Consider the following 12,122-nt stretch of genomic DNA (forward strand, 5'->3'; position numbering starts at 1 on the left):
CCAGTTTTTATTTTAATGTGGCGATGCATTGTAATAATATAACTAATTTTGAATTTGAATGACGTCAGAATTCCAATGACGTCACTTTACACCTCCTTACAATAACCACAAACTGGGTACATGACGTTGTTTTAAAAATGCTGGAAAAAATCCAATGCAAAATTCCAATTGATTTTTTTTTTTTCGAACATTACGGAAGCACCTGAATGTGTTTGAAGAAAATTCTGTGATTGAAAAATTGTACCTTTTACGAGATATGGATTTCAAGTGAAATTACGGTAAGATATTTGCTATATTTATTGTGTACAAAGAAAGCCAAAACAAGGGCGCGAAAAGTGACTGTCGTCGACCATAAAGTTATAACTTTAGTTTTCCCGTAAACTCAGCTGCTTTTGCAAGCTACACTTTTTTAACTGCAAAAACACTTGTTATTCTCTTATTGGTTGGATTTTTGGTCAACAAATTGTTGTTGTCAGTTGTGATTTGTGAATTCATCATTATTAGCATAACCAGTTGGGTAGCTAACGGGAACATTTGTTTCTGGGCGGCGTTTTATTAAAATATGGAATTATGCATTAGTTTTACCAATTTTTTCACCCAATATGAAAATAAACATATATTGATGCATGTACCTTACAGCTTTCTTTAAATAAAAAAAAATGAAACCCGATGGAAATTTATGGGGAAGTACGTCTACACCACTCCCCTGAAAACGTCACTGAGAAGTAGCGGAAGTACAACGAACTATTTCTCAATGCGGCGGCACGTAGTCGTGCACCGGCTAGTTATGCAAATCAACATCCGGTCTTGAAATAGGCTACAAAATTGATTGATTGATTGATTTATTTTTCATAATTTGCGTGATTTAAAGGAGGGTAATAAATAAAATACCACACTCGTTTTCGCTAGATATCATTTTTACGAAACTCGTGAACTTCCCAAACGTATCTGACCTCACTTTCGTTCGGTCAGATACGTTTGGGAAGTTCACTCGTTTCGTAAAAATGATATCTAGCGAAAACTCGTATAGTATTCTATATATATATATATATATATATATATATATATATATATATATATATATATATATATATATATATATATATATATCTCTCTCTCTCTCTCTCTCTCTCTCTCTCTCTCTCTCTCTCTCTCTCTCTCTCTCTCTCTCTCTCTCTCTCTGTATGTATGTATATATGTATATATAGATAGTATGTATGTATATATGTATAGATAGATAGATAGATAGATAGATAGATACACGTTTCTGTACATAAATTCGTTGCAATGTTATTCGAAGATTCCTTGGCTTAAATACTTAAAGTTGAAAACAGTCACATAAAATAACATGTGTCTAGTTCCAACACCAGATATTTTTTAAAACAAGATACAAAAGAAAATAAAGAATTCTAGAGTATAGCTTTAAATTCAATCAATTTCTCCATTAGCATTTTAACAAAAAATTACATTGAAAATAGGATCATATGACTTAAAAGAACGTAATCAGTTTTGTATTTTTAACATGTTGATGAACTTATTTCTTGAGCTTTATGTCTAGCTATAAAGACAAACCTTAATTTACCCCCACCTGAGGTTGGCAATCAAATTTCCAAAATTACTTATAGAAAATAATTAGTTTTATGAATGCACCCATATGACAAGACAAGCCACATACTGACGTCAGACTGGTAAGTGGAACTGGTTTTTGTCGGTTTGATACGTAAACCAATAATATGTTTATTGAGAGCGGCGAGGACCAGCCTATCTCTGCTGGACTGCTGTTATAGATTTACGCAAAACCGGTAAACGCGCAGTCTGTCATCTTTATATACACTTTGCATCCTGAAGGGAATTAGGATCATTTAGGATCGATTAGTTTGCGAATAAATACTATGAATAAACCAACGAAAATAGCGCATGGTGTTTGATTTTTATTAACATTTAGTTATTTATTATTATTATTTATTATTATTATAAATTTAATAATTTATTTATTATTATTATTAATTTAATAATTTATTTATTATTATTATTATTATTATTATTATTATTATTATTATTATCTTCTCTTGTTTTGTTTTGTTTTTTCTTTTTCTTTATTTTTAGTTATTACTCTTTTTCGTTTTCATCTCAGAAAATTTTATTCCGGGCTGGATACACTGGATAAGAATATTGGATATTGGGATCCCAGGTACCGGACATCCTCTTCTACGACTTCTTTATTTCCTGAGACAGTGACTTCGTAGTGAACTTTGTATTGCTCCATGTAAACGTCAGATATTAAAAGTCTAGCCGCGCTCACAAGCGTGTGTTGTAAATGCTTGATCTGCACAATTACTTCACTCACAAATGATGCCCGTGGGTACTATTTTACTAAGTGCGTGGTTAAACAATTCCGCTTAATACGCCGCAGTGCGCTCGCCTATGGACTTATGTCATTAATGTAATGTGATAACACTTCGCTTTTTGTCCGTAATTACTGCGCCGTGGTGTAACGCCAAACCGACGACGTACATTACAGACATTTGTAGTGCAATTATTCTATACACGACCACAAACATATATATCTACGATACAGCTAGGGTTACCACGAAGTTAGTTTTAATGTGTAGTGCAGTTATTCCATACACGACCACAAACATATATATCTACGATACAGCTAGGGTTACCACGAAGTTAGTTTTAATGTGTAGTGCAGTTATTCTATACACGACCACAAACATATATATCTACGATACAGCTAGGGTTACCATGAAGCTAGTTTTAATTTGTAGTGCAGTTATTCTAAACACGACCACAAACATATATATCTACGATACAGCTAGGGTTACCATGAAACTAGTTTTAATTTGTAGTGCAGTTATTCTAAACACGACCACAAACATATATATCTACGATACAGCTAGGGTTACCATGAAGCTAGTTTTAATGTGTAGTGCAGTTATTCTAAACACGACCACAAACATATATATCTACGATACAGCTAGGGTTACCATGAAGCTAGTATTAATTTGTAGTGCAGTTATTCTATACACGACCACAAACATATATATCTACGATACAGCTAGGGTTACCACGAAGTTAGTTTTAATGTGTAGTGCAGTTATTCCATACACGACCACAAACATATATATCTACGATACAGCTAGGGTTACCACGAAGTTAGTTTTAATGTGTAGTGCAGTTATTCTATACACGACCACAAACATATATATCTACGATACAGCTAGGGTTACCATGAAGCTAGTTTTAATTTGTAGTGCAGTTATTCTAAACACGACCACAAACATATATATCTACGATACAGCTAGGGTTACCATGAAACTAGTTTTAATTTGTAGTGCAGTTATTCTAAACACGACCACAAACATATATATCTACGATACAGCTAGGGTTACCATGAAGCTAGTTTTAATGTGTAGTGCAGTTATTCTAAACACGACCACAAACATATATATCTACGATACAGCTAGGGTTACCATGAAGCTAGTATTAATTTGTAGTGCAGTTATTCTATACACGACCACAAACATATATATCTACGATAGAGCTAGGGTTACCATGAAGCTAGTTTTAAGTGTAGTGTAGTTATTCTATACACGACCACAAACATATATATCTACGATACAGCTAGGGTTACCATGAAGCTAGTTTTAATTTGTAGTGCAGTTATTCTATACACGACCACAAACATATATATCTACGATACAGCTAGGGTTACCATGAAGCTACTTTTAATGTGTAGTGCAGTTATTCTATACACGACCACAAACATATATATCTACGATACAGCTAGGGTTACCATGAAGGTAGTTTTAATGTGTAGTGCAGTTATTCGATACACGACCACAAACATATATATCTACGATACACCTAGGGTTACCATGAAGGTAGTTTTAATTTGTAGTGCAGTTATTCTATACACGACCACAAACATATATATCTACGATACAGCTAGGGTTACCATGAAGCTAGTTTTAATGTGTAGTGCAGTTATTCTATACACGACAACAAACATATATATCTACGATACAGCTAGGGTTACCATGAAGCTAGTTTTAATTTGTAGTGCAGTTATTCTATACACGACCACAAACATATATATCTACGATACAGCTAGGGTTACCATGAAGCTAGTTTTAATTTGTAGTGCAGTTATTCTATACACGACCACAAACATATATATCTACGATACAGCTAGGGTTACCATGAAGCTAGTTTTAATTTGTAGTGTAGTTATTCTAAACACGACCACAAACATATATATCTACGATACAGCTAGGGTTACCATGAAGCTAGTTTTAATGTGTAGTGCAGTTATTCTATACACGACCACAAACATATATATCTAGGATACAGCTAGGGTTACCATGAAGCTAGTTTTAATTTGTAGTGCAGTTATTCTATACACGACCACAAACATATATATCTACGATAGAACTAGGGTTACCATGAAGCTAGTTTTAATGTGTAGTGCAGTTATTCCATACACGACCACACACATATATATCTACGATACAGCTAGGGTTACCATGAAGCTAGTTTTAATTTGTAGTGCAGTTATTCTAAACACGACCACAAACATATATATCTACAATAGAGCTAGGGTTACCATGAAGCTAGTTTTAATTTGTAGTGTAGTTATTCTGAACACGACCACAAACATATATATCTACGATACAGCTAGGGTTACCATGAAGCTAGTTTTAATTTGTAGTGTAGTTATTCTTAGCACAGCTTCGCAAAACAAAAGAGTCCCATTGCGCACTGATTCTCGATGTAAACATAATTATATACAGTCTCGGGAACAAATCATCTTGGCTTGCGAACATATTCTACACACCGCCGTCAAACATATGCAAACCAAGTACAGATATATTACTAAAGCGTTTAGTAGTTTGTAGTCAGGACCATATATCTTTGAATTTCTGCATCCGTATAGTCTTCAAAATCTAAATTCAATTATCAAAATATCGGATTTAGGCCACACGTTCATAAGCGCTGCATTCCCTGGATATTAGCTTTAAGATCACCTTAAGAGCATAGCTACTTATGCATATAAGGTGATCTTAGTGCTAAGATCGCTTTATGGAATGGGGCCCGGGACAGTATTGGTGTTCTAAAAACAAAAAAAATTAAAAATTAAAAACAAAAAAGGTGATGAGACGAAACAAATATGATGTTGCTATAACTCACAGAACAGCGAGGACAGACGAAGCCACTCGTATGCTCTATGATGCCAATAACTGGAATTCCCGTTTTTTTACAAAATGTCACCAATGGCAACAGTCTGTAAACAAAATACAGTTCAAATGTTTAATTTCGTGGATCGAAAAGGTACTTATATATATATGTATTATATTTTCATTGTGTTCTTAAATTCGTTGACTGCACTAGTCTATGAATTAAAGAAAAATTAGATCATCATGAAAAACCCTGATTTCAAAGTATTCATCTGTATTGTTATGAAAGCCAAAGATGGGCCTAGGGTACCTGATATTAATTGTAACAATAATCTGTAGTGTAATTGTCCTACAAAAGATTATCGATATACACAAGGGTATTAATTTACAAGCCAAATACAGATTTATTGCGGTGTTTTTAGTGTGTAGTTATGCGTAGCTGAATCAAGCATCAATATATGCGGTGTAAAATCAGGTTAACTGATAATAATTGTTCTTCAGTTTTTCTACGCAGGGTTCACCGATTCACTCAAACCAAAGTCTGGTTTATTGTTGATTTTATTAGTGACTTATGGTGTAGTAGGACCATCTGTATATGTAAGCCAAAACCAGAGTGCGAAATGTATCTGAAAAGTGACAAACTGTTTCGTACATAGAAACGTTTTTCATGTTCTGGTGAAGGTGAGGATGTTACAACCGTCTGGCAGATAATTCTGCATCCCACCAGTACAGACAGATGGTTGTCCGACAGATTATTGCACTTAGAGGCAGGATAAACGTGGCTTTCGTCGGCAACAATCGGATACTTCGTGTCCAGTTCTAAACTGCGGCACGTACCATACAGTGTCTCCAACTGTCTGAGTTCGTTATTTTAACACAAGCGAAAGAGAACTGTTTGTTTTTAATCTTCCCAGAGGCAAAGGCAGACAGACAAAGACAAACAGACGGATGGACAGAAAGAGAAAAACGAGTGAGAGTTAAGAGAGGGGAAGAGGACAAGACTTTCATTTTGAATTCTTGTATTGGTTAAATAAACATATAACTGAAACATTTCATATACTGTGACACATCATTGCCTATTTCATTGCAATACGTGGATCCGATTTCAGATTTTGTTTCCCTCAAGGGGCGTGCCGTAGCCCAGTGGTATAGCGCTCGGTCGATGCGCGATCGATCTGTGGTCGATCCCCTTCAGTGGGCCCATTGGGCTATTTCTTGTTCCAGCCAGTGCACAACGAGTGGCATATCAAAAACCGAGGTATGCACTACCCTGTCTGTGGGATGGTTGCATATAAAAGATCGCTTGCTGCTAATAAAAAAAGAGTAGCCCATGAAGTAGCGACAGCTGGTTTCCTCTCTCAGTATACATGTATGTGTAGTCCTTAACCATATGTCTGACACCATATAACCGTAAATAAAATGTGCTGAGTGCGTCGTTAAATAAAAACATTCACTTCCATCCCTGGGGGGGGGGGGGGGGGGACATCGCCCAGTGTTAACGTGCTCGGTTGTTACGCGGTCGGTCTGAAATCGATCTACGTCGGTGGGCCCACTGGGCTATTTCTCGTTCCACGTCAGTGCGCCACGACTGGTATTTCAAAGGACGTAGTGTGTGCAATCCTGTCTGTGGGATGGTGCATATAAAAGATCCCATGCTACTAATGGAAAAATGTAGCGGGTATCCTCTAAAACTATGTCGAAAACACATTGGCCATATGTTTGACATCCAATAGCCGATGATCAATGAACTCTAGTTGTGTCGTTAAACAAATACTGTAACAATCATTCAAAACAAAATCAAAATCAAACACAATTAAATGACAACAAACAAATAAGCAAAATAACAATATCAAGAACAGTTCTGCTGTTAAATTCGAGATTTTTAAAGTGGTTCGTCTTCTACAGATTCACGTTGTACGGCCGTGCTTGCTGGAATCAAAGGAAAGCTAAAGAAGTGACATGACAGATGATATACTCTAAAAGCCTAAGAAAGTTCTCAGGTGTCACTGAAGAAAATTTAAAGGACGTTCGAGTGATACGTCTTTGTCTGTGGTTGATGTATTCGTCCGATAAAAACATTACTTATCGACTTGACCCATTCCGATGGGGTACTACACCGCAATGTTTGAATCGGCGAATCATGGATGATGTAATAAATACATAAATTGCGGGCGAGCCTTCACGCCACGTCACACGTTGTTAATAAAGTCTTCTTTATAAAGCATGCCATAGACATTCGGGATGCATTTAGCTACACGACTTGTTAAGACTGGTTAAAAACACCAATAAAATACACGGAAAGCGATCTTGATCAATGCCAAATATAGGATATATTGGCGTAACGGCCGTTACTACAGATAGTTCGTGATGCTGTTTCTCTCCATTCGATCGAGCGTCTGGGACTTTGAACTGTGCAGTACTTACCAAGATTGCACAACACAATCTCAATTATTTTCGGCCTTGCGTTAGGTCTTAAGGTTTAATAAATATCGACCTTTACAGACGTTTATAGCTTCCAGGCAATATATCTAACTGGCGATTACGTTCGCTTACATTTCCTTTACTTGAGTGCTTGTTTACGATATCCAAGTGTTGCCGTGCCGTGGAGTACCATGTCGCGATGTAGCGTGTGGTGGCGATAATGTTTTGTTAGTTTGGAGGTTTGCGGTGGCAATAACGTTTTGGCGGTTTGCGGTGGCGATAACGTTTTGTTAGTTTATCGGTTTGCTGTGGCGGTAACGTTTCATTAGTTTGGCGATAACGTTTCGTTAGTTTGGTGGTTTGCGGTGGCGATAACGTTTCGTTAGCTTGGTGGTGCACGTTGGCGATGTTCGTGGTTTGGTGAGTCTTGAGGTAACATGTCGTAAGGATGCCGTATCGTTAAACAAAAATGGTCGGGACGGAGATAAATCCAATTGGTGCATCAAACAGAAGGTTGATCTTACGATCCAAACATCTTGGGCGAGCACTCTGTTGTTTCAGAGATGAGAAGTAGAATCCGCCTAATTATAAGGAGTTGAAGTAAACATAAAATAATTTTTTAAAAACCCATACAAAGACCACTTTATTGTGACTGTTGCCTGGTTGGTCATAATGACTGATTAGCTAGCTAATTATTTCGGTTCTCTCTTTGTCAATTGGATGACTGACAATTAGCCTGCCCCGTCAGACTACCTAGTATTTCAGTCTGCATGCCTACCTATGTACCCGTGTGCCTATCTGGTCATCTTAAAGGGACATTCCTGAGTTTGCTGTATTGTAAGATGTTTCCGACTAATAACATATTTCTACGATTAAACTTACATATTAAATATATTTTCTGGTTTAGAATATCAGTGTCTGTATATTCAATGTGTTTCTGGTCGTCTTAATATTTGTAAGAAGCTCAAACTGAATTTTGTTTTCAAATAATTTTGTACGTACGAAAAAAATATATTTTAGGAAATAAAATGAAATGTAACTTAGTACAAATATTAAAACAACCAGAAACACGTTTAATATACAGCAATTATATGTAATTACAATCGTTAAAAAGTCTCTGTTAGTCGATAACAGCTTTAAAATTGCAGTAAACTCGGGAATATCTCTTTAAATATTTCAGACACTTCAAAACGAAATGTCTCAAAGTTGTTGCACAGACAAATCAGCGTCGTGTTTTTGTCAGAAGTTTACACTCGGGTACTGTTAGCATTCTAACACGTACATACTCCACTTGGTGCAGAACAGTCTATGAATGGTAGATTTTACCCGAGATCTGCCGAACTGAAGTTTACACTCGGGTACTGTTAGCATTCTAACACGTACATACTCCACTTGGTGCAGAACAGTCTATGGATGGTAGATTTTACCCGAGATCAGCCGAACTGAAGTTTACACTCGGGTACTGTTAGCATTCTAACACGTTCATACTCCACTTGGTGCAGAACAGTCTATGGATGGTAGATTTTACCCGAGATCAGCCGAACTGAAGTTTACTCTCGGGTACTGTTAGCATTCTAACACGTACATACTCCACTTGGTGCAGAACAGTCTATGGATGGTAGATTTTACCCGAGATCTGCCGAACTGAAGTTTACACTCGGGTACTGTTAGCATTCTAACACGTTCATACTCCACTTGGTGCAGAACAGTCTATGGATGGTAGATTTTACCCGAGATCTGCCGAACTGAAGTTTACACTCGGGTACTGTTAGCATTCTAACACGTACATACTCCACTTGGTGCAGAACAGTCTATGGATGGTAGATTTTACCCGAGATCTGCCGAACTGAAGTTTACTCTCGGGTACTGTTAGCATTCTAACACGTACATACTCCACTTGGTGCAGAACAGTCTATGGATGGTAGATTTTACCCGAGATCTGCCGAACTGAAGTTTACACTCGGGTACTGTTAGCATTCTAACGCGTACATACTCCACTTGGTGCAGAACAGTCTATGGATGGTAGATTTTACCCGAGATCTGCCGAACTGAAGTTTACACTCGGGTACTGTTAGCATTCTAACACGTACATACTCCACTTGGTGCAGAACAGTCTATGGATGGTAGATTTTACCCGAGATCTGCCGAACTGAAGTTTACACTCGGGTACTGTTAGCATTCTAACACGTACATACTCCACTTGGTGCAGAACAGTCTATGGATGGTAGATTTTACCCGAGATCTGTCGAACTGAAGTTTACACTCGGGTACTGTTAGCATTCTAACACGTACATACTCCACTTGGTGCAGAACAGTCTATGGATGGTAGATTTTACCCGAGATCTGCCGAACTGAAGTTTACTCTCGGGTACTGTTAGCATTCTAACACGTACATACTCCACTTGGTGCAGAACAGTCTATGGATGGTAGATTTTACCCGAGATCTGCCGAACTGAAGTTTACACTCGGGTACTGTTAGCATTCTAACACGTACATACTCCACTTGGTGCAGAACAGTCTATGGATGGTAGATTTTACCCGAGATCTGCCGAACTGAAGTTTACACTCGGGTACTGTTAGCATTATAACACGTACATACTCCACTTGGTGCAGAACAGTCTATGGATGGTAGATTGTACCCGAGATCTGCCGAACTGAAGTATATTTGTTTAAGAACACCACACGAGCATATTGATTTATTAATCATCGGCTATTGGATGTCAAACATTTGGTCCTTTTGACGTCTAGTCTTAGAGAGGAAACCCGCTACATTTGTACATTAGTAGCAAGGGATCTTTAATATGCACCATCCCACAGGCAGGATAGCACATACCTTTGATATAGCAGTGGTGGTGCACTGGCTGGACTGCCGACTGAAGACACACGAGATTTTCAGACGGTCTCGTGTGATGTTACAAATAGGTTCTCAATTTCATAGGCTATACGTTTTCTCCTTGTTGGATACTAATCCAACCTTTTGTTTTGATAAGTTTTATGTTCAATAACATTAATCCATGCCTGTGACGTCACACTATTTTTCTAGGTGTCGATTATTTTACAAGAATCAACACTTTTGAAACAATTCAATTTGAACTTCTTATGATTTCAGGTCAGGAATTTGAACCCACTACTGACAGAACGTATTCATTGTAAACAAGTACAGTGTTTTAGTCCACAAGGCCAAACATCTGCATCATCAAATAATTTAATGTAATTTAAGCCTTATAAACCTGATACTAGTGATAGTAATATTATCTAACAGAACACAGCGAAGATTGTCGGAAACTACACGTTTAGCAATATTTTCTTTAAAAAACAAAAAAATAGAAGTTAATTTAACAATCACATAATTTGTTTTAATGAATAATGGATTAAGTTGAATAATGAACTCCGAAGTGTAGATTCACGAATCTACACCTCGTACATTCTCCATTACGTATATGTGGTATTATATACCGCTGAAGTACAAATACTTAAATATTAAAGTAACAGACTAGGTTTTAAACAGGTGGAGTATTTTTAACTATCAGAACCTTTTTATAACTAAAATGAGACATTACTTAGATTTTCCTGTTTAGATTATCCATCTCACCAGATGAACTAGGACAGCAAATACAAGTCACATGATCACATATGTAATAATCAAGATTTTAGCATATACTATTTTAGGTTTATGATTCTGGCGGAATACTAACAACAAAAATCCCCAAAATGAATGTCTGTAATTTTTATTAATTTAATGTATTATGTGTATGTATGTATGTGTGTGTGTGTGTGTGTGTGTGTGTGTGTGTGTGTGTGTGTGTGTGTTTATGTATGTATGTATGTATGTAATCCATGTATGTATGTTTGTGTGTGTGTGTGTGTGTGTGTGTGTGTGTGTTTATGTATGTATGTATGTATGTATGTATGTAATCCATGTATGTATGTTTGTATGTATGTATTTTTTTATATTTTGAATATCTCTATTGTATGTATGTCGGGTTTTGACTTAAACATACATATATTCAATGACGCACTGGCACAGGGGATATTAAAATCCTTTATTGCCTTCACAAATTTCCTCATGCCGTTACCGAGACCCGAACCTGTGGCACCCAATCGCCCGCAATTGTTGGGCCGGAACGCCACCAATCAGACCAACTACGTTCCACAAAAATAGAACGATCGTTAGTCGACCATATTCGTACCGGTCCAACAACCACGCGGTTCTAAGGCCCCATGGCTTGGCAACGTTTGACTTACATGCAGATGTGGACAGACCTGGCACTGGCTATATATGTATTTAACAATCACATAATTTGTTTTAATGAATAATGGATTAAGTTGAATAATGAACTCCGAAGTGTAGATTCACGAATCTACACCTCGTACATTCTCCATTACGTATATGTGGTATTATATACCGCTGAAGTACAAATACTTAAATATTAAAGTAACAGACTAGGTTTTAAACAGGTGGAGTATTTTTAACTATCAGAACCTTTTTATAACTAAAATGAGACATTACTTAGATTT

The 12,122-nt window shown here is 36.9% G+C and overlaps 1 long non-coding RNA gene across 1 annotated transcript; it reads left to right on the plus strand.

Annotated features, from left to right (window-relative positions):
• Positions 1-218: 218 nt before the first annotated feature.
• Positions 219-2,297, plus strand: LOC121378427. The gene is made up of 2 exons (XR_005958724.1): positions 219-278; positions 2,135-2,297. It is a non-coding gene; the product is annotated as an uncharacterized LOC121378427 (long non-coding RNA).
• The last annotated feature ends 9,825 nt before the right edge of the window (positions 2,298-12,122 follow it).

This window comes from Gigantopelta aegis, chromosome 8 (genome assembly GCF_016097555.1).
Source record: "Gigantopelta aegis isolate Gae_Host chromosome 8, Gae_host_genome, whole genome shotgun sequence".
In the NCBI taxonomy this organism is placed as follows: domain Eukaryota; kingdom Metazoa; phylum Mollusca; class Gastropoda; order Neomphalida; family Peltospiridae; genus Gigantopelta; species Gigantopelta aegis.